Source organism: Trematomus bernacchii, unplaced genomic scaffold (assembly GCF_902827165.1).
Source record: "Trematomus bernacchii unplaced genomic scaffold, fTreBer1.1, whole genome shotgun sequence".
NCBI classification, from domain to species: domain Eukaryota; kingdom Metazoa; phylum Chordata; class Actinopteri; order Perciformes; family Nototheniidae; genus Trematomus; species Trematomus bernacchii.
In genome coordinates, this window is record NW_022987739.1 from 23,896,732 (window position 1) to 23,920,725 (window position 23,994).

The 23,994-nt window shown below is 41.8% G+C and overlaps 1 pseudogene; it reads left to right on the plus strand.

The window, feature by feature from the left end:
- Window positions 1–23,994, plus strand: part of LOC117495161 — a 527,883-nt pseudogene that overhangs the window by 317,357 nt on the left and 186,532 nt on the right.

The following is a 23,994-nucleotide window of genomic DNA, read 5'->3' on the forward strand; positions in this document are numbered from 1 at the left end:
TTCTGAGAGTTATTTCCCTCTGCATTATGAACGCGCATCTAACCCACGGGACCGCGCCGCCCGGCACGTTCATGTTACGTGTTCAGCACTACATGCGTTTATCTTTAGTCTTTACCCATGGATGCACAATAAGAACGGACCCATATCGCCTTACTGCCAGCCCACGGAGCTGTAATAATGGATATATTGCACATGTTTGCTGTAATTCATCATTTGTAAAATATTATACTACATGGGCTGTATGATTAAATCTTGTACCGTAAATGTTGTATTAAATAAAGTTAATATTACCGACGTAGATTAACGTCCCTGTAGCTTCTTATTGCACTAAGAAGCTTATTGCACTGTGTGTATATATATACACACAGTGCAATAATTATTTCATGCTAAATGAAGCTCTGTTGCTTGGATATCACTAGATCCTGTTACAGCGTAATATAAAAGTACATAACGATTGATGTGTAAATTAGCATAATTACTAGCTAACCGCTAGCTGCTAACTGCCGCCTCGTTAATATCAAATCTATCATAACAAACATTACCATGCTGTCATGAACGTGCGGTGCTGTTACGTGTACGCAAATTGACGTGCTTGATGTGAACGAGCATTTTGGGGGGCATGGTTAAAGTTGCGCATGCGCTATGAGCGCACATACGGGTACTTCTCAGGCATGCCGGGTAATCTGTGACGTTTCGCTCTCTCAAAAGTTGGGCCATTTTATCATCATGCGCGAATGAGCAACTCTCATAGGAATGAATGAGGCCCCGCCTCCCACGCTGTATCCAGTTCTTATTATACATCCATGGTGTGGAGAGGTGTGGAGGGGGAGTGGGCTATCAAGCCCTCAAACAGCGGAGAAGGGTCCAGCTGCGGCCGCGGCAAGTACACGACACTACACGACACGCCCCCTACACGACACGCCCACCTGACACGACCCTACGGTGGCTGAGAGACATTACCGTACATGGCAGATTAAAAACGAATTGCAAATGTTATTGTAGCATTTTAAGCAACTATTAGGCAAATAAATTAATAACCTAGTCTATCCGTTTGAGACACAACAGTATAACTTTCAACCCAAATCATTTTGTCAACAAACGGTGGTTTAGTAAACCTTTTTTAATATATAAAATAGGTATTAATGAGATAATCTATTAATTATGTTTGTCTAACTGCTACACATGTATTTATACATAAATGTAGATGTTTGTGAACATCTAAATATAGTTTAGGGGTCCTTAATGACCCCACATCATGGGGTCATTAAGGACCAAATTAGGAGGGCCAGTCAGGCCACTAATGAGCTCAATCATTCACATGTATTATTATTACTTTATAAATTAAAAGTACTAGGGGTCTATTACAAAACCTTTGAAGGAATCGTCATGCATTCTGAATGTTTCTGTACTTTAAAAACATCATGGCTCAAGATCCTGTTCTTGTTCAAGATTATTCATACTCATTTGTGAATTTAACATCCATATTCACTCAAAACTGAAACAACACCAACATTTTTTTTTAAAGCATTGCAGGCCTAAAGCTCCACGTCAGTGACCTATATTTTAATTTCTTCCATCAAACTTTAAAAATGGCAAACAGCATGTTTTTAAAGATTTAATCTTTTAAGAAACAAAATATCAAATTTGAACAGAAGGGTTTAAAAACACGTTTTTAATGCAAATAAACTTGAAACATAAACCTATTTGTCATTTCAAAATTCACTTGTATTGTCTGCGTGAAAGGCACAGTTGGTTATGAGCGAATACATATCTACATTAAAAAAATGACAAACTCGTACAATATATACCATGTGCTACTGTCTAGGATTAAGTATGATGAGACTTTTTTTAAGGAGGGACCCCAGAGCCAAGGGCAGGCCGAGCAGACCGCCTTCTCCCGCCGCAGGCTTCCCCGGTGATGGGCTCCGTGTAACAAGTCCCCTCAGTCTGTACGGGGAGCTGCACCACGGTGATGCTGCTGTCATCGCTCGCCTCTCCTCCGGTGGTGCCCTCGGCTCCCTCCGCCGCCACACTGCCCAGCACACTGGAGATCACTAATGTCTCTCAGCCACCGTAGTGTCGTGTCAGGTGGGCGTGTCGTGTAGGGGGCGTGTTGTGTAGTGTCGTGTACTTGCCGCGGCCGCAGCTAGACCATGGGTGTTTCTCAATCGCGAGTAAAGCTGCTCCAGAGCCACTATTTCAAGCATACTACGTCATCGAGTGCCGCCGAAGTACTGTTCCAATCTCCAGCATACTTGGAAATCTACCGAGCCCGGCGTACTCCGTTTGGAGAAATATCGAGGCTGCACATGAGTAGACTCCGCGGTCTTAAAATCCCCACAATGCTTTGTGCACGGACCAATTTCCCTAAATCTGTGGCGGAAGATGTAAGGCGGGGCCTCTCATATGACGCACACCTGCACACTTGCTAGCGTGTTCCACACTTCGTTTTCCGAATGCCAGGAAGTATTCTTGACTCGCTTCTGAAGCAAGATGCTCGGCAGACATGTGCTACCAAGCAAGCGTACTCGCGATTGAGAAACACCCCATGGCTGCGTTTCACTTAGGTTAAATGGATTCCTTGCGTCCCTCACTTGCGTTGTTTCCCAGCGTTTAGTCCCTCCCACCAGGGAAGCATGGAGAGACGCAAGGAAACCACGAGAAGCAGGGAAATGAGTTTTAAGAGCAATGGGACGTCCTTTCCTCCGGAGCGTCACGTGAAGCGACGTCCGTTTGTGATGACGCTGCACAGCTGATCGTCTGACAGCAGCCAGCTCTGTCCCCGTTATTTTCACAAACACCCCCGCCTCTGTTAGTACACATTTACTGACACAAACATTTGTATCATCTGTTGTAGACCCAAATAAATCAAATCAAATAAGAACTCATTCTCAAAAAAGATAAACGCCATTCTTAAAATGTATAAACGAACAATAGTTAGATTAATATTGATTAGAGTGCACAATAGAAATAAAATAATTGAGAGAAGAAAAAGAGATATGTTATCTATCAAAACCCAGTTAGATTAACATTCATTGGATTGAACACTTTGTCTGTTTGTGTGGATATGTAGCAAATTAACATGTTAAATAGCACTTAATGACTGACTGAATGGAAATGACAATAAATGAACATGTAAAATGGAAAAAGCGATCATGAAAATGTTTCCAATAAATGAATAAAATAATTTTTGACCACTTTGTTGTTCAGATATATCACATATTTGTAACTGAATGATGCATGAATTGAAACAAAACACAGTATGAACTGAGGAGTGAGTCCCGTGAGTTTCATGTGTTTTCTTCACTCCGCTGGGAAACTCTGCTCTCAAGCATCAGATCAGTGCATGCGCTGCATCGTCCAATCAGTGAGCGATACACAGTAAGGGGGCGGGGCGAGTGTCTGAGGATTTCATCGAAGGATGGTCTGGTGGTTCCTCGATTATAGCTCCTCCATTATCGCTCCTCGCTCCTCGGTCCTCCGGCAAAAATAAGGCCATAGAGTGGCGAAGTCCCTCCCCTTCCGGTGGACCTCCATGGGACCTTATTTCGGAAAAATTATGTATTGACGTCAATGGAGAGAGAAAGATTATCTTTCGATCCCGTTTGAATTGTGCCATGAATTACACATATGATGTTTGTCAATTTAAAAGATAATTTTGCAAGTCAAAAAAAAAAAAATGTGTCGTAAAACTGTGAAGTAACACATTTGTTTGTGTGAAACGCTCAATGAACTACATCTCTGGTCAACAACACACGTCACCAAGATGGCCGTCACTACTGTCTTGTCAACAAAACGATTGACTATCCTCACTATCACCACAATGAAACACGTCCTGAAGAATGTCATGCAAAGCTGCCTGCCTGCCTTCCTTTGATTCTCTCTGAACTGCCTGGTCGTTTTAATGTTTAATGTCAACCATTTGTGCAGATAGCATGAAGTAGAGAAGATCGCCGATGCTAACGTTAGCGTTAGCATTTCTCCCCCGGGCTTAAATGGTGTATTATAGAATGATCACACAGGTGACAGTACTATTCAAAGGGTTCACGAAATATGACTACTACTCTTACTGTTTAACATTTTGGGTTACTTAAAGCTCCCATGTCATGCTTTTCCGGTTATTACCCGTCCCCTTGTGTGTTATGAAGGTTTTTATGCATGTAAACGGTGTGCAGAGTCAAAACCCTCAAAGTACACCCTGTAGCGAGTAAAACTCTAACACAGAAAATACCTCCCCAAAACGCCTCGTTGGAGATACGTCACTGCCCATTTGAGTCTTCCATTTAGTTCCGGGTACCGCCTGATGTCATGCGGTACCCGGAACGAAATGGACCAATCCCGAAGAGCTATGGCCACACCAGCAGCGGCGTGTTCCTCCTCCAGAGGTTTGAAGAACCGGCATTTCACAGACGAAAGCTTCCAAAACATTGCCCAGTTTGAGGCCGGATATGCACAGCTTGTTTGGACCGTTTGGAGCAGGGGAAGATCTGGGTATACAACCTGTAAGTTTGCATTGTTATTTGTGTATTTATCAAACAAGACTGTTTAAATGTGTAAACTGTGTTGGACTGCTAAGCCATTGACACAGTGCTAACTGTGCTAACTAAGTTGCTAGAGTTTCCATATATCAACTCTAATATCAGCAGATGGCTTGCATACATGTATCTCATAGCAGGAGAATGTCTGCATTCACACACAAAATACCTATTGACAGTATACTCCGGGTGATTTGCCGGTCAGTCGCGAAACGTAATTACATTATAGCTGGCGTAGCGATCTAACACACGGAGCTAGAGCTAGTTTTGGTCAGAAAAACATTTTTGTGATGCTACGTTGCTAGCGTTTAAATATATCAACTACAATGTCAGCAGATGGCCTTACATGTTTGTCATGGCAGGAGAATGTCTGCAGTCACACACACGGAATACTCATACAGTATACTGTACTGTGATTTACCGTACATTGTGACCGTACATATACTGCATGTAGCTAACGAGGCTAGCTGTATGCTAGCGCAAAACAATGTATTCATGCAAGTTACATTGTATGACCGAACGTAGCAGAATACCCGTATACGATTGCAATTATAAACACGTTATTGCTAGCCTAATATGAACCACTAGCTTTTGTTCATAGTAGTTTTATTACACTGCATTATAGTTGCCTTTCCTCCAAGCTAACGTTCATATCGTGTTAGCTACCAAGGTAAACAAAGCTAGGTTAGCATATTAGCAGGCAAGCTGTTCATTACACAACTACTACTAACGAATCTAAAACAACTAAGTTTCTCTAATATTTTGTGATTTGCATTTGATTTCGTCCAGCCAGATCCTGGCGGACAATCCATGACGGGGAAGGGATTCTACTACTACTGAGGGTGCTAAAAGGCACCGCACCGACTGTGCGCAGGCAAGATGCGAGGAGGAGGAATGGATGATATACCGTGTATATATGTATATTTATGTTCATTTTGTACATTTCTAAAAATAAAGTTTAATGGAAATACTTAGTAGGCCTATCCTTTCTTCCCTGAATTCATATATAGCAAACCATGATTTGATTTCTCATCAAACAGTAGTAGTTTATAACGGGTAAAAATAACTTACTCTTTGTTATGAGAGTAGCTCGTAGGCCACAACGGAAAGACAAGGAGACATACACGAGTTTACAAAACCACGGCACATTTATTGTGGTAAATGCAGAGACAGGTGGTCGAGGGGAGAGGGTCGCTCAGTTCGTCCTTCTGCAGCCGCTTTGGAGAGAGACTCCGGGCCGCTGGGATTAATAGCACCGGCTACGGAGGTGTCCGTGATCGCGCTGATTACCCTCTTCAGCTCCACCCCACCGTAAGACAAAGGCCCTGAGGCCGTCACACTCTTCTATAACAACAGTTAAAAATATATATGTATATAAAATATACCGCTGTACCGACGCCATGATAAGACTGATGTTACGCTGAGAGCAGCCGGGAAAAGCACTGACATGGGCGCAGCCTCTCTGGTGGTTGACTAATCAGAACGAGTGGCCGAGCTGACCAATCGGAGCACACTAGGCTCACAGGGAGGGGGGGGCAAGAGCTCCAACGAGTCGTTTAGTGGAGAAAGTGAATACTGCTGAATACACATGCTTGACAGAGATGCTGTATGCGAAACCAATGTGAGTTTGGAAAATTGCACAGTATAAATCTATTTTAGTATACCTCAACAATGTAATTATGATCAGTGGAAATGGCCATGACATGGGCCCTTTAATGTTACTTCATGTTAAGGCTAATAAAAATGACAAGGCTGTAATGCTAACTAACGTGCTAGCTACTAGCTAGGTAGCTAACTTGATCAAGCCACTCCTGGTCCTTTCATCAGCCGGGAAGCAAAAGAACGAGCAAGACCCATTGCTGGTATAATAACAACCTGGTACTAAGCACACAGGCATCTTGTTAAAGTTATCTTATCTTAGCCAGCGCCATATAGATAGATTATATCTATATTGCGCTGATCTTAGGTATCTGAATGGTGGAGGAAAACAATTGTGACATCACTTACGCGACTCTGGGATTTGTAGTCTTTCTAGTTACGTATTTTTCATAGTCTTATATTTCAACAGTTTTACGACAAACTGTCACTTTTTTGACATGGAAATTATTTTTTAAGATTGACAAACATCATATGTGTAATTCATGGCACAATTCAAACGGGATCGAAAGATAAGTTTTCTCTCCCCATTTACTTCAATGCATAATTTTTCCGAAATAAGGTCCCATTACCCGGAAGTAGGTGGGCGTGACTTCGCCACTCTATTGGGACACTACTCAAGATGGCGCAGACAAATCAACTTCCGGTGAGACCGAGACCGAGGAGCGAGGAAATGAAAAATAAGAGAAGTGAAATGCAGCCCATATTGAAACAGCGAGTCTGCATCGGTGCTGACTTGAGACTGGTCTCTACCTGACCGGAGTCACGCTGTGTGTGTCCGTCAGGAAACACGCTGTTTACAAGTAGTTCCAGCAAACATCCACTGATAAATTGCGATGTTAACAACCTCATGATAACCTCATATTTTTTTAACTTAGGTTCATACCTGTGTTTAGTCTAGAAAAAGGTAAATGTGTGCATTTTATTATAAAGTTGTGTATATTTACAGACTGTTGCAAAAACTAAGAAACTTATAAACATCAGGTTTAAAACTAAAAGAGCTTTACAAAAAAGTAACACAATGAAAGATGTTTGGAGTTTTATTTGAGTTCTTAATTTACATTTTTTGTCTAAGAGATGCTGATTTGAATCCGTTGTTACATACAGTTACGGTATTTCCTGTTTCTGCCGGAGAGAGGGGAGTTTGTCCCAAAGCTTGCCGCTGTATTTACTCCCTCCATCTGACAGGAGGGAGCCTCGTTGAGCTGCGAGTGTGGCTACAGACGGAGTTCACTCCGCCACGGAGGGGTAGGGTCGAGGGAGTGGTTTGGGATTGGGCCATAATCACGAAAGTGTGATGTGTGTGTAAAGTAACTGTGTATGGTGCTTCCGGAGGTTTTCAAACTGTGGGGCGCGCCCCCCTTGTGGGACGAGGAGCGGAGGTACTGCAGCGTGGGAAGAAGTTGTAAACAAACACTGGTTGCTCGAAAAATCACAAAATAAGTTTTTAACAAACCCGGCAGTTAAAAGAAAAGCGGACGAGCCCACGACAAGGGCCCGTTCTCATGTCATCAAATGTCCCTCCTCGACTCCTCAGTCCTCCGGTAGTGACCCGGAAATGAATTTTAGCGCGCCATGTTGAAGGACATCTCATTTCTCGAAATGCACATCGAGGACCGAGCATCGAGCGTCGAGGAGGCTCTCTGGAGGAGCTATAACCGAGGATACACTGATGGGTCCTCCACGGTCCTCCACGGCTCCTCCGCTCGCATCTCCTGTGGGCGGGACTAAGTCTCGAGGATAGGAGTCGAGGAGGGGAGTCGAGGAGGGACATTTGATGACATGAGAATGGGCCCAGCTCTCTGCCTCGTCTGTGTGCGGGGTGGGGGGTAAACACGTGCAATCTGCCCAAACAGCTGGCCAAAAGGCATTCATATCCATGCATAGTTTTCGAGAGCTTTGTTTCCCCAATTATGTGTAAGGTTGAAGAAGTACTCAGATCTTGTATTTGAGTAAAAGTAGAAGTACCAGGAAAACTCTGTTACAAGTAAAAGTCCTGCATCAAAATGTTCCCCAGGTAAAAGTACAAAAGTATTAGCATCAAAATATAGGAAGTACCGGTAGTAAAATTACTCATTATGCAGATTGGTCAATTTCAGAATAATATGTGTTTTGATTATAATTATTGATTCATCAAAGTTGGTAAAGGTGCAGCTAGTTTTAATGACTTTGTATACTGCAGGGTAGCTTGTGAATTTTCTCCAGGTGTAACTAAAGTCTGATTTAAGAGTTGATTATATTTCACACCAATAATCCAAATCTGTAAAGTAACTAAAGGTATGAAATAAATGTAGTGGAGTAAAAGTACACAATTTAACTCGGAATTGTAGTGGAGTCGAAGTAGAATGTAGCTTAAAATGTACAGTAGGCTACTTGAGTAAAGGTACGTAGTTACTTCCCGACTCTGATGCTACACTAATACTCCATCACAAGTGAGAATCCTCCATTTACACATGGTAAAAGGATTTAAAAATGAATCATGATCAGGAAAATGTACTTGAAGTGTTAACATCAAAAGTACTCATTGCAGAAAAAAACTATTATTCAAATAATTAATTATTGAAAACATATTTTAAAAGAAAAGCAGCAAATATTCACGTTTAATAGGAAACTCATTGTCAGTGGTACCTGAATATCATGTTGTATATTTTAATCCACTTCAAATTAAAGATTTAACATTTTATACTTTTGGTGTTAAAGTTCTATTTATAAAGTAATTAAGCTGTAGCATAAATGTAGGAAAGTAAAGTACAATAACCTTAAAATTCATACTTAAGTAAATAAATGTACTTCGTAACTTCCCCACTACTGTGTAAAACCAATATCTTATTCAGATGGATAAAAATCAACAAATCCTTTCGTAATCCCCATACTGTGAAAATATCACTACTAGTAGAAGTCAAAGCAATCATAACCTTACTTAAGTAAAAGTATGTACTGTAAGTACTATCATGTACTTCAAGTATTAAAAGTAAAATAAGTCAGTAAAATGATCCCAGTTTGCTGCTATATCAGATGTTTTTGGATTAATACAACTGCTTTATTACTGTGTATGCTGCATTTTACTGCTGCTGTGCTAATTTTAACTCCTTTATATATTTTTAGATTCTGTGTATTACAGCTTTAAGTTTAAGGTCAACATGAAAAGACATGCTATGCTATATAACATATGTATAAAAACAATATAAAACAACTAAATAATACAAAATAAGTGTAACTGTTACACAGGCTGTTTAAGATAGCTATAGTCGTCAGGATGTCATATTAGTGACACTGTACTGTAATATTAGTGACACTGCACTGTAATATTAAGACACTGTACTGTAATACTAGTGAGTAAGGTAAGAAGAACACCCTTCCTTGGAAAAGGCTGACAGTGGTTTGATAATTTGGAGCTCAAATTGTTTAAGGGAAGTAGAAACCATGCTAAGGTTAAGCTGTAGTTTAATATTGGCAACTGTGGTTGATGTGGTTTTGATTGATGCTGAAATATGACATGTGCTTTGCTTGTGCTGTAATATCACAGCTGTGATATCAGTGTCTGACTCTGGCTATGGTTGATTTTACATTTGCATTATTATAATTGGCATACCTAAGGTTCAAAAGAGGGGGTTAGGGATTGTGGGTCCTCAAGCTGCCCTAAACCAGGGAGTCTCCTAACGACACAGGGTTTCTCCTCCAGGGGCAGTTTAGATACAGCTCTGGGGTTCCAGTTTCAGTTTTTCTTGGCAAGATATTGCTATGTAATCCCCTGCATATCCCCTGCATATCATCCTGATCTTAACATATCTGTGACATCCATCAGTTCAACATATCGCCAATCTGCACATACAGTACTGTAAATCTGACACATCCCCGTCATCATCACAGGAAATCTGCAGGGAGTGATGTGAGTGTGCCAAACCACAACATTCCTTATGTAGAAAAATATACATACAAGCGTGTCTTGTTTATGTACCCTAAATTCAGTTTCAGTTTTTTTTTTGGCAAGATATTTCTATGTAACATACAGTATGCTGCTTCATCAAATACATTCAGCTTTGAACACATTTCAAGAAATGAATTTCTTGCAATACAAAAACAGTAAACAGTCTTCTGCAAATGTACCAACCAGGAAGAAACTCAAAATCACTACAAAGAGACTGACATTAAAATTAAAAAAATAAATGACTACAAAGAGACAAAAAGCAACAACGAAGGGACACATTGATTACGAGAAGACAACAAATAACTACAAAGAGACTGACAAATGACTACAAACAGACAAATACATCTTTAAAAAAGGAGCAAGACAACCATAAAGAGACACAACACAATATAAGGAGACACAAAGCAACTACAGAGACACACATTGACAAACTGGCTACAAAGAAAAAGTGACTCAGCCTTATATTTACTACTTTAATGAATCCAGTCCCCTTTCCTGAATGTGTAGCAGTGTGGGCACGCTTTCATTTATAACAGCTAACAGTCATGTGTGTTTCATTACAGTGTGCCCCACCCTTCTTGGCAACGGTGAGTGTTTTTTAAATCTCTTAATCATTGTGATAAATAACATCACAGTGGAAAGTGTTGGGAAGTTTAATCTATGACTGACTGACTCTTTTCCTTCTTACAGCCACAAATGAATACACTGACATGTCTGGAAATAACGCGGGTAAGCAGTGCTCGCCACTTATCAGGGGGTTGCTAATTGTTTAAATGCTGATTTTCACTGCGCACCCAAGAAACAGTGATGAAATGATTTACTAAATAAAGGTTCAAATGTGGGAACTAAATCAAGAAAGACCAATACAGACTAAAGGGATAGTATAGATTGAACATTACACCCATATGATACTGTTATTACACCCATATTACACCATTATTACACACCTACTACACCGGTATTACAACATTGTTACACCAATACTATTATACCCGTGTCCCACTAATATGACACCCATATAACACTGTTCCTTAGACCCATATTACATCTATGTAACACCAATATTACACCGATCGACACATTATTACATTGTTATTACACCCAAATGACACTGTTATTAAACCCACGTCACACATGAATACCCTCCTATTACACCATTATTACACCCATGTTAAACCCATATTACACCCATGTAAAAACCCATATTACACTGTTATCAGACCAATATTACACTCTTATTAAACCCACATTACATATTAATACATTCCTATTACACCCATATTACATTATTATTACACCATATTATCATAACTGGGCAGGACATCTCTGTGAATCAGCACGAATGCTACCTTACCTCACTGCAGCAGGACACTACAAATATGGGCAGCAGTCTTTGCCTCTGTATTTGGCTGAGATGAAGAAACTGCCAGAGACAGCCACAGAGGCACATGAAGCACTGATGGCAGGTGCATTTGTTGGAAGGAGAGCAGATGGAAACCACAATGGTGTCTCTCCTGACATGCTTCTGGAGCAGACATATAATGCAGATGCCAAGGAGGCAAGTGGTCTGGATGGTATTACACTCAATCGTGCTGCCAGGATGATGTGGGTCTACACAAAACCACTCACTGCAGCTATCTCTGCAGAGCTCAAGTCTATGCTGCACCTCCATTCCTCCAGCCCCCACCATGAATCTGGTTGGAGTCGTGTCAACAGGGATGCAGAGATGGTAGTCAAGGTCATGGCAGCAGTAGAGACCAACCCATTCACGACAGCCACACCATCCCTGATCAATATATCAACTGGTGAGTGTGCAGATCCCACAGTCAAGGACAACCTGACAAGTGTGAAAGCAGTTGGTTTGAAGGCATTGTCAGAGTCACTGTCCAGTGACCAGAAGAAGACAAGTGTTGTAAAGCTAAACACCTTCCATACACAAAACAGGATGAAACCAAAGAAGTCTGGCGGGAAAACCTCTGCACCTGGCAAGAGCAATGAAGTCACTGCCCTTCTGCGCATGACCCAGATCATTGCCAGTGGTGGGGAACTCAACATTGTTGACTTCATAGGCAACCACGAGTGCAGTGACCTTCCCCCATCCCTCTTCCAGGAAGATGGCAGTATGAGAACAGGGACCAAGGCAAGCCTTGTGAAGATCTTGAAAGAGAAGACCAAAGTAAGCAGCATCCCTGATCTGCCCCAAGACTGCCTCAAGACAGCAGTAGTCGTAGATGCCATGTCCGCCATACGACACTGGTCTTTCCACACAGGTGAAGGATTTGGAGTGATCGCTGAGCGATACAGGCACCTGCTGCTGAATGATGTGCCTCCTGGCACTGACATCATACACTTCTGTTGTGACAGATACAGTACAACCAGCCTCAAGTCAGCTGAGCAGGAACAGAGATATGCCAGATCCAAACCAGCGAAAGTGTATGAAGTCAGTGAGCAGTACACAGCTCCGGATCCAAAGGAGTTTTTTGCAGTGTCTGCTAACAAAGCAAACCTGCTGAGCTTCCTTTGTGAGAAGTGGTGTGAGGATGAACAACTTGAACCTGGTCTTGGCCCTACTCATCTCTACCTGGGTGGTGGATTCAAGGAAGAGACGAAGAGTGTGGTGCTCACAGCAGGGTCTGTTATGGATGTTCCTGCTCTTGAATCAACACAGCAGGAGGCTGACACTATGATCTTCCTGCACACTCTCTACAGTGTCCAGAATGAGGGAGTTGACAGAGTTGTCATACATGCCAATGACACCGACATCATTACCACATGCCTGTACTATGGTGCAACGCACCTCAGTGATCTAACAGAGCTGTGGGTGAGAACAGGCCAGAATGCATACCTGCCTATACATAAAATGGTTGTGGCGCTGGGACCTTCACAGTGTTGTGCCATGCCCTTCATCCACAGTCTGAGTGGTAGAGATACCACTAGTTATCCATATTTCACTGGCAAGAAGGCATGGTTCAAGAGCAGCATGAGTCTGGACATACCTGCACTTGAAGAGTTTGGTGAGAACCCTGCCGATGCCATAACAGATGACCTCCTCAATCAGGCACGAGACCTCACCATAACTGTGTATACATCCAAAGCTGATCACTTTGAGGGTTCTGATCTGGGCAAACTGAGAGCATACAAGTTCCTGAACAACAAATCAACGCTCCTAAAGCTACTACCCCCAACAGAGAATGCATTTCTGCTGCACCTGAAAAGAGCTGCTCTGGCAACCATCATTGACAAGAACGCACACATCGCCAAGCCAGAAATCCCCCCATGCACAGAATTTGGATGGTCTCTGGACAATGGACATGTAGTTCCGGTACCATCTACAAAGCCAGCTTGGCCTGTGTCAATGAACAAGACAATATCATGTGGATGTCTCAAGGGCTGTCAGAAGAACTGTTCCTGTGCAAAGAATGCAGTTCCATGCTACATAGGGTGCCGTTGCCAAGGACTGGCAACCAAATGCAGAAGGAGCCACTGCCACTGCCACAGGAGCCACTGCCACACTTGAGAGCAGTGACAGCAGCTGTGACTCAGAAAATGAATAGAAAGCAAAAAGTTTTCTGGGACACTACCATGAATACCACCATGTGTACATTGAAAACATTTGTACTGTATATTCAGTGTAGGTTACTTTTTCCCCTTTTCTTCTTAAAACATTCACATTTTTCTAGTTCTGGGCCATGTGATTGATTATTTTGTGTTCAACTTCTGATTATTGTGTCATATCTGTTGATTTATAATAACTAAGAAAAGAGTATGTGAAAGTGAAATAAATGTTTTGCCACCAGGAATTTTGTTTATTTCATGATCAAAATAGGATATTTTTCACAAAAACAAAGACATTGATTTGCACAAATAATAAAAGGGTATTGATTTGACAACTTCCAGATAAGTTTAACTCAGTTTGCCTTGTCCTATAACCAGAGATGGGGTCGTTACTAAAAAAAGTAATATATTACATATTACATATTACTTTAAAAAAAAGTAATATATTACACGACTTCGTTACTCTCTACATAAAGTAACTCGTTACTTTACTCGTTACTTTACTCGTTACTTTACTCGCAGGGCCGGCCCGCCCCTCCCTACAGGCAGATCACGCAGACTGCTAAAGTTTCAAATGTTCTCTTTAGTTCAGTTTCCATTGTCGCATAAGACTGATCCAGATAGCTCTGACCATGGCTGTCCTCTGTCTCCTGCTATCTGTATTTTGCGCAGTATATCTCTGAACGATGCGATGGTGATTCCACTGTGCAAATGGGCAACATTTCATCTACTATGAAGGATGCTACAAGCCTGTCCATCTCTGCTTCGGCGGCGGCGCACTCACAACATCCTCACTCTGGGTTCGGGGGTCCTTAGCTATTAGCTTCACCTTAGCATGTGTTCTTTGCAGGTGTTTGTTGAGGTTTGATGTGGTGTTTGCAGCAGTGGATAACAGCTTCTGGCCTGGACAAAGTTTGCACCTCACCGTCACATTCCTGTCTATTCTTCGGACGAACTCAAAATAATGGGCATACCTCCACCCCTCGAAAGTTATCGCTGACTCTGCCATGTTTATGCAGCACTGCACGTGGAGATGTGGACGCGCAAGTCGCGCAGATTACGTACATAGAAACCTGCGGCGGAAACCCCTCTTGTCTGTCAGTGTGATTATGACTGATTTTATAAAAGTAACGAAGTAACGCGTGTCGGGGCAATGTTAGTAACTGTAGTGTGATTACTGAATTATAAAAGTAACGCGTTACACTACTCCGTTACCGACAAAAGTAATATTATTACACCCAACTCTGCCTATAACATAGAAAATCTTCAATTAACCTGTTTCACGCCTTCCCCCCGGTACCGGGCGGATAAACGCGTCATTTGCAGGAAACAACGTCTAAGGAATCTTAATATTGAATAAAACTATGAATGTGTTATATCCATGTAACGGGAAGAAACTCAGCTAACTGATCTTTTTAATTTTTTTTTTCAAAAAAACCCCACAATGCTAGCACTCAGCCTCTGAATTAGCCTCGATCGAAAAAACGGGACCGACTAAGACACATAAACTCACTCAGAACTCCCTTATTACTTATCCTAGATGCACAACCAAACACTCGTTTTTGGTGTCCTGGAGACACTGAATCTAACGGTGCCCACCTCAACACTCAGTGATAAACATTCGCGACGCTATCAACGAAAGCGTACATCATCACATGTGGAGCTAAGAAGCTAAACACGTAAATATATCTTACCTTGGTCAAAAGTGGTCTTCAATGGCATTAAAACGATAAAAAAACGATGCTGCAGTTAATCCATAGGTTCATCCTATGTGTCTGTGCCTTCTTTGAAATTATTTCTGATAATCCATAAGCAATACAACTGCGTTTTAGTTTCCAAACTCCAGAAGGAGACATTCCTCCAGTTTAGTTTCGCTTTCCACACGCGAAGCGGCAACATTTTTTCTTTACAACCTGTCTGGGTGGGAGCCTCCTCCTTCGATTCTATTGGCTCTAACGGTCACAAGGGTATGTCAACCAACCAGATCGAGCAAGGGGGGCCAGAGATAGGTCAAATCCACCCAAATGACCCCAGATGGCCCAGTTTTTGGCTAAATCTCTCTAAAAAGGTCAAATTTCACTTGTTTTGCATCAATCTTGATACAGGGTACTTATTATATGTTGTACTTTGGATTCCTAAAGCTTTTAGTCTACTAACCCATCATCCAAGGGTAGTTTTCACTATCTGTAAAAAATAATTTTTGGACGGACACTATAATTTACAGTTTTTTACTATGTAAAATCAGAATTTTCTTTAAAATAAAAAACATTTATATTGATTCTGACACTTCTACATCCAACTCACAGGTTTATCATTACTTTGAGAAAAGATTATTAATTCAACCCTTTTAGAAGGGAAGATATGGTCATTTGTTCTGGGAATGTCATTTTCGAGCCTGAGACCTGAAAAACAGGCTCAGAGTGGAACAGGTTAAAGGGTTTTGCAAAGAAAGTGGCGGCCATTTTGAATTTCGCTGCCTGTAGCTTTCCAGTCTGTAAACTGAAAAATCTGTTAACATTGAATCAATTCAACTTAGCATCGGCAGCAAACCTTGTGTATATTAATGTAAACCCTTCAATATGTTATATATAAATAATCTTTTAAGTATATTTACCCATTTTGAACACAGCAAACAATCCAGAGGACAACAAGTGCATTGCTTGAAATGGATTTCGCTTTGGAGAGACAAAAAAGGCACAGCGCAATCTAGTGGCCTTATTGAGAACATGCTTGCAAGGCATCACCTGAAAGCTTATTTTCTGCTCTTTCAATAGGTTGGCTCAGTTTGTCTTTACCATGAATTGTCACAGAGATATTCAATCAGAAAGAGAATGATGGCATCTGATCCAGCCAGAATCTTTGACTTTTTTCACATATGGGTTGCATTGTTTGAACCCTCACTGTAGCTTTCCAGTAGCTAGTTGACCGGGTTGTCCACCCAGGTTGTGATCCTTGAAGGTCCTAGATATCATTTCTGGTGGACAACCTTTTACAACATTCCATGTCTGTAAAATGACTTTGCCCCCTGGGTACATGTTAAACCTATATTACACTGTTATAAGACCCATATTGCACTGTTAATAGACACCCTAACTACGCAATTTTTGCACATATAACTCACGGACACAGCCTGTCAAAAGACAGACATAAAAGAACAGGGGTTGGATTATATATTTTTGTACTTTTGTAAAAATGCCAGTTTTATCATGAGAATGAGTACGTTTACCTTTTTATATTTTTGAAGTATATATATTTTGTGGTTCTGCACTTCCATGTTCCACTTGAGTGAGAATCTGTGTCCCTCTGTTTTATTTTATCTGTTATGAGTTAAGGACAGAATCAAACCAACCCATTTCTCATCTGACTGCTGCTGTCTGTTTCTGACAGGTGCTTCCTGTTGGCTGCTTCCTGTTGGCATCATCTTATTCATTGCCAGCATTGCCAGCATTGCCATGATTGCGGTGGTTTGTGGCAGAAAATACTGGACAAAGAGACGGTCAGTATAGTTGTACCACAGCAGATTTTGTGTAGTTAGCAAATATGCTTCCTGATTTGTCCAAATAACAATATTTTTCGGGCAACACGCTCAAGCTCTATCCCCAACCTTTTATAAATATTATACATTATTATTCTTTTTTTTAAGCTTGTGATGTATCGCCATGAAATAAACATGAATGAACTTGAGCATTGAAACTCTCCTGTGTTTACAGCCTTTAAGCAAATAGAAGAAGAAGAAAAAGAAGAAGAAGAAGAAGAGTTGAAGCCAAGGGCGCCGGAAGCGGGGGGACCAGGGGGCCATTGGCCCCCCCACTTTTCAGCCCTGCCCCACATTTTCGCAGCGGCGGATGCCGTGGAACACTGTACAAATCCCGTTTCAATAATTCCCCTCTACTCTAAAGTCGCATCTAAAACGCGATCTGATATAGCTGTGTATATTTTGTTATGTTTGATTGTTATATTCAATCTCATTAGCTACAGGCATTTTTTAAGCTTGTAAAGCTCTCACTCGCCACTCTGCTGTTCCACAGCGCCGCTTCCCCTCCCTCTGCTGAAATTATGAATGTAAGGCGTATAGTAATCATAGATAACACGGCAGGGTCCGTTACAGTTTGTTTTTATCTGATTTCAAATAAACAAAGTCTTGGCTTTCAGAATATTAAACTTGTTTCGGCAAATTCAGATGATAAATACAACTTTGAAGCTTGTAACGGCATAATTAGAAGCGGAGAACGGAGTAATTTTACGTCACTGCAGGCATAACAGCCGGTGTTTCTCGTGAGTGTTTTCCCCGGGAAACAAACACAATACACACAAACGCAAAAATACACAAACACACACACGTATACACACGCACACACTCACAGGCTTCCCCTATCTTCCCTTCGTACTATTTTGATCATTTGCTCCGCTAATAATCAATCAGATCGATCCAGAGAAGAGGAAACTTTAAAGGCCTTTTTCTCAAAATGATGACTCTGTAACAGTCATTATATAATGTGACATATTTTGCTTAATATTTGGAGTACAACAACAATCCTGATATCATTAGAAAGCTATGAATCTCCTCTTTCCAACAGTGTATACAACTCAAAATGTGTCTTCGGGTCAATGCGACTGATTTCGATGGAGCAGGTCACTTTGCATTAGGTAAAATAAAGCAGGCAGACATAACAGGAAGAATATGTACATTTTAACCCAATCAAATAGGACATTGTCACACCATTCAAATGTATCCATGTAAATTACAACCAATAAAAAAGCTTAGATTTGTTTATTTGTTACGTTGTTTACTTTATTTGTTACGTTGTTCTGTGTGTCAGCCGTTAACCTAGATAGAAAAAATATATACACTTGCAAACACGTCAGAAGAACCAGCGCAGAAGAAAACTAAATACAGTCAATCTAAACTTAAATTAACAACTGGAAGGTCACATCCCTGACATCCACGTCTCCGGAGCCTGGACCTTCATCAATCATAGAACCAGCGAAGCCAGATAAACCCAAAAGCAGCAGCCCTGCGGCCGCAGAGACTGTCAAAACCGCCGCCACCGCCGTCGTTGAACCGAAACAGGCTGGTTCCGACTGCATGGAGGTTTGTTGTCGGGACATTGAGACGGGTAAAGCTGCAGCTAATGGCGCGTTTCCACTACACGGCCTCGCTCGGCCCCGCTCGGTATGGCTAGGCCTCGTTAGGACTGGCTCACTTTATGGCGCATTTCCATTACAGTTTAGGAACTGGGGTAGTATCTATAGTAACGCAGTGTAGGCGGAGCCGTGACGTCATCTTCAATGAGAACCCCAGAAAAACAACACAGCCGTTAGCTGTTAGCACTCAGAGCTCACAGCTCCTCATATATGTTCAGAAACTAGACAAAAGTTAAACAAGTACAAACCACAGACTGCCTGTGTCATGGTGAATACAGTCGCTGCTTTATTTATGTCTGTATAGGCCGTTGTTGTGAGTGTGGACGGTCGGAGCATATACTGCGTTAGCTTAGCCAATCTCCATTTAGAAAACACGCATTTTAAAAGGTTTTTCGCGTGCCGTCTGTCTGCAGACTTGTCAAAGCATTAATTCATGGTTTTTACTAACCGGTATCAGTATGTTGTTACTTCGGCATCATTTTGAAACGTGTATTACAATTAAATCACGGTCAAATATGTCCATCTTGTTGTAGTTGTAGCCCCCTTGCCAGCGATGCTCTCTCTAGTTTAGCATACTCAGCCCGACTCAGCCTCGTTGTCTCTGGCCCTAGACCCACGATTTTATGAGGCCAGAAAAACTGTGAATTAGGACCCGCCGGCCGGTACTAGGCCAAGTGGAAACGCAACCAAAGACGGGCCGCTGACGTCACAGCCCTCTTAAACCGTGCTCCGCGCTGTAGTGGAAACGCGCCATAACTGACCGCTAGATTATTTGGGCAAAGAGAAAGGTACTTCAACGCAGAATGGTACAAAAACAGAGAGTGGTTAATTATTTGCAAAACCACTAAACGGGCCTTCTGTGAAATATGCAGATTTGCTGCTGTCAAACGGCTTGTAACTTTCTCAAAATGTGGAGATGATAGCTTTGTTAATATCGGAGTTAATAACTGGAAAAAGTGCCCAAGCCTCCTGGACAGCCACGAAAAGTCTAATTTCCACAGAGAGTGTATTAAAAAAAAGTGCGCTTTCTTCAGTCAAACACCAGTCAACATATAGCTTGTCAAACAAGCTGTCTGCAGTTTCTAACCCGACAGGGCCTAGCAATCAAGGGGCATAATCAGGGCGGATAAGGAGAGCAATTTCCAAAAGAACTCGTAGCTGAGAAAAACCCCACTCTGAAAAGCTTCATGCTCACCGGGAAATATGCATCATGAGACAATTAATGAACTTATAAATCTAATGTATCGGGAGTCTCTCACCACTATATTAACTGAAATTTAAAAGCAATGCAAAACATGCAGTTATTGTGCTTCCAGCAAACATCCACTGATAAACTGCGATGTGAACAACCTCATGATAACCTCATATTTTTTTAACTGAGGATCTACCTGTGTTTAGTCTAGAAAAAGGTAAATGTGTGCATTTTATTATAAAGTTGTGTATATTTACAGACTGTTGCAAAAACTAAGAAACTTATAAACATCAGGTTTAAAACTAAAAGAGCTTTACAAAAAAGTAACACAATTAGAGATGTTTGGAGTTTTATTTTAGTTATTAATTTACATGTTTTTGTCAAAGAGATGCTGATTTGATACCGTACAGTTACGGCATTTCCTGTTTCTGCCGGAGAGAGGGGAGTTTGTCCCAAAGCTTGCCGCTGTATCTACTCCCTCCATCTGACAGGAGGGAGCCTCATGTGTCACTCCACGGAGTTCACTCCGTCACGGAGGGGGAGTGTGTAGGGGTAGGGTGTAGGGCGTGGTTTGGGATTGTCAGGTGGCATTAGCTCCTCCCCATGGACCGCCTCTCCTGATCCAGAGCCATCTCCAGGCTCTCTGCTGCCTCAGTGATGGGATGCTCTCCTCTTTGTACCTGTGAGGCCCACTGCACTAAGGGCTTTGTAGAGTGATTGCCCCGCAAAGCCCCTGCAGCCAACCTCAACCTCTCCAACATGGTGATGTGGTTTTCTCCGAAACCAGGAGGATCTCTGGCCTCAGAGTGGTCGTGTCAATGTGATGTGGAAACTTCAGCTGTGGTACTGGGAAGTGCACCAGCCTTCACAAAGGAGATCCTCTGGGAAACATCCACTGATAAACTGCGATGTGAACAACCTCATGATAACCTCATATATTTTTTAACTGAGGATCTACCTGTGTTTAGTCTAGAAAAAGGTAAATGTGTGCATTTTATTATAAAGTTGTGTATATTTACAGACTGTTGCAAAAACTAAGAAACTTATAAACATCAGGTTTAAAACTAAAAGAGCTTTACAAAAAGTAACACAATTAGAGATGTTTGGAGTTTTATTTTAGTTATTAATTTACATGTTTTTGTCAAAGAGATGCTGATTTGATACCGTTGATACAGTTACGGCATTTCCTGTTTCTGCCGGAGAGAGGGGAGTTTGTCCCAAAGCTTGCCGCTGTATCTACTCCATCCATCTGACAGGAGGGAGCCTCATGTGTCACTCCACGGAGTTCACTCCGTCACGGAGGGGGAGTGTGTAGGGGTAGGGTGTAGGGCGTGGTTTGGGATTGGGCCATACACACGCACTTTTTTGGCCCCCCCACTTCTAAAATGAATCCGGCGCGCCTGGTTGAAGCCCTCGCTGACACGGCAGCATGAAGGAAACTGAGGCCCAGGCTCCACGGGAACGCATACGGCAAAACGCATAGGATTAACGCAAACGCAATCGCCAAAAAGCTTCCGTCCACACGCAATATACACCGGATAGTGTCTTGCCACACGAGACAGCTCCGTTTAGATCCAACCGCTGGAAAAGCTGCAGTATATATGCCGAGCCTGTATGTGGCGCTGTAACTTCCTCCACAAAAGCAGCAACTTCCTCCACAAAAGCAGCGAAGAAGAATGGTTGTCATGGCTGCACTTCTGTTTATTCTCCTTGGTGGGGGCCGAGGGAACCGGGCAGAGTTTTTCGCCGGTCAACGTGTGTTAAAGTTTAAATCTTCCGGACAAAATTATAAAAGTGCCGGTCAAAGGTCTTCTTTGTTATTTATTGAGCTTTAAAACAAATGAATAACGACTCTATATAATGGTATATAATAATAAAATACAAGGAGCCTGTCTCTTTTTCCTCTCTTCTGACAGCGTCAGTGTCTGTCTGATGCAGCAGCTGATCCAGTAAGTAAACCCGACAGTAAAAATAAACATATTTATAACTAGTTTAGGTAGTTTGAGAGGTAATTAAAATAGCTAAGGGTGATGATCTGACTTGAAGTGTGTGTTTTGCTCCCGCTGCATCACAGCGGGAGGAGCTGCGTGTCTCCGTCCTGTCAGATTAGACTTCACTCGCGTTTATGTCCATATCGAGATAAAGATAAATAATCTGAATTCAGTGTGCAGTGTACTTTTGCGGGGGTGAGCAGCAGAGGTGGGGAGAGGCGGGGCTATTGCGTCGTCATTATCAGAAAAGGATGACCGTATGGCTACCACACGGCCCCGTTGGACCCCCCAGAGCGCTCCGTTCCCAGATCTATCCACCTTTGGACCCGTTGTCGTTTGCAGGGTCCGTTTCTACCGTTCCGTTACGGCGTCGTGTAGCAAAAAGGGCTATACGCAAGAGAAATATGCGGATTCAACCCGTTTTCGTTCCCGTGGAGCCTAGGCCTGAGATCCACTGACATCCTTGCGTACATGATTTCTAAATTAATTACATTTAGATAAATTCCAAAGGTATGCCATTTTTAGCACTTTAGCTCTATTTTATACCGACAATAAATGTGGATCTAAAAATAAGTGGACTTTTGAGTGTGTGATATTTTATAGTTCTAAACTACTGTGACTGATTATGTCAAAAAACATTTAAATGTTTTTCTTTGATAGACACATCTTTAACTTTTCCTTTATTTATTTTTGTTAGCATCCATGAGTAACAACAGCTGCATAGGATAGTCAGGTATTGTTGGTACACTTTGGAATCATACCAATCACTTTAAAACAAGAATCCCTTAAAGGTCACCTATCATGCTATTTTTAGGCAATAGCATAGGTCTCATAAAAGAATATAAAAAATATGTCTGTGAAGTGTTTTGGTAAACAGATCACCCATTCTAGCCATGCCTCATATCCCTCTATTTCTCTTCCTGTTCCAAAAGTGCTGATTCTATCTTTCTCCAACTCTCTTTGTTGCAGCCGTTGAGACGGGATATTTTATCTAGGCATATTAAAAACTCTGTAGATTTTAGAGTTCCCTCTTAGACCTCTGGTAAAGTCCCCTCCTAGATCTGCTTCATGTGTGAGTTTGTGGTCAATAAGTAAAGAATTGGAGCATTACATTGATTTTAATGACCAAAAAGAACAATCCTTTCACAACTACATTTCCCATCAGACATTGTTCCCTGTAAGATGTGAGATATTATATCCTCTAAAAGTGCTATGTGGCATTTTCATTTATGTTCATAAAGAATCTTCTTTTAATTGAGGACATTTTTTAAATGTTTTTTCAAAGCTTCTGATTTGAATAGATATGATTGACTAACTTGCCTGAGTTCTATTCCTGAAGCACTGAATGACAAAAAGGTTGAAATGTTCACACTTTAAAATCAATAAAAGTACAAAGTATGAATTTCTGTGTACAAGTTAATTATATGTTTTTATTACATGGCTTAGTTGAATACTGTATTCTGATTGGTCAATTTAGACATTTTAGACTAGAGTCTGTTAAGTTAGGGATAATGTGCAGCTAGGCGGTCATTATTGGATCCTGGTCAGTGATGGACATCAGGTCTCGGGTCTTTCAACATCATACACCCACGTCCTGCATGGCGACTTGTGTTCAGGTGGCATTAGCTCCTCCCCATGGACCGCCTCTCCTGATCCAGAGCCATCTCCAGGCTCTCTGCTGCCTCAGTGATGGGATGCTCTCCTCTTTGTACCTGTGAGGCCCACTGCACTAAGGGCTTTGTAGAGTGATTGCCCCGCAAAGCCCCTGCAGCCAACCTCAACCTCTCCAACATGGTGATGTGGTTTTCTCCGAAACCAGGAGGATCTCTGGCCTCAGAGTGGTCGTGTCAATGTGATGTGGAAACTTCAGCTGTGGTACTGGGGAGCGCTCCAGCCTTCACAAAGGAGATCCTCTGGGATTTGATGCTGTTAATCAGTTTGTCACACTCTAACAGTCTACCATTTTAGGCTAAAATATGAATAAAGCTGGTC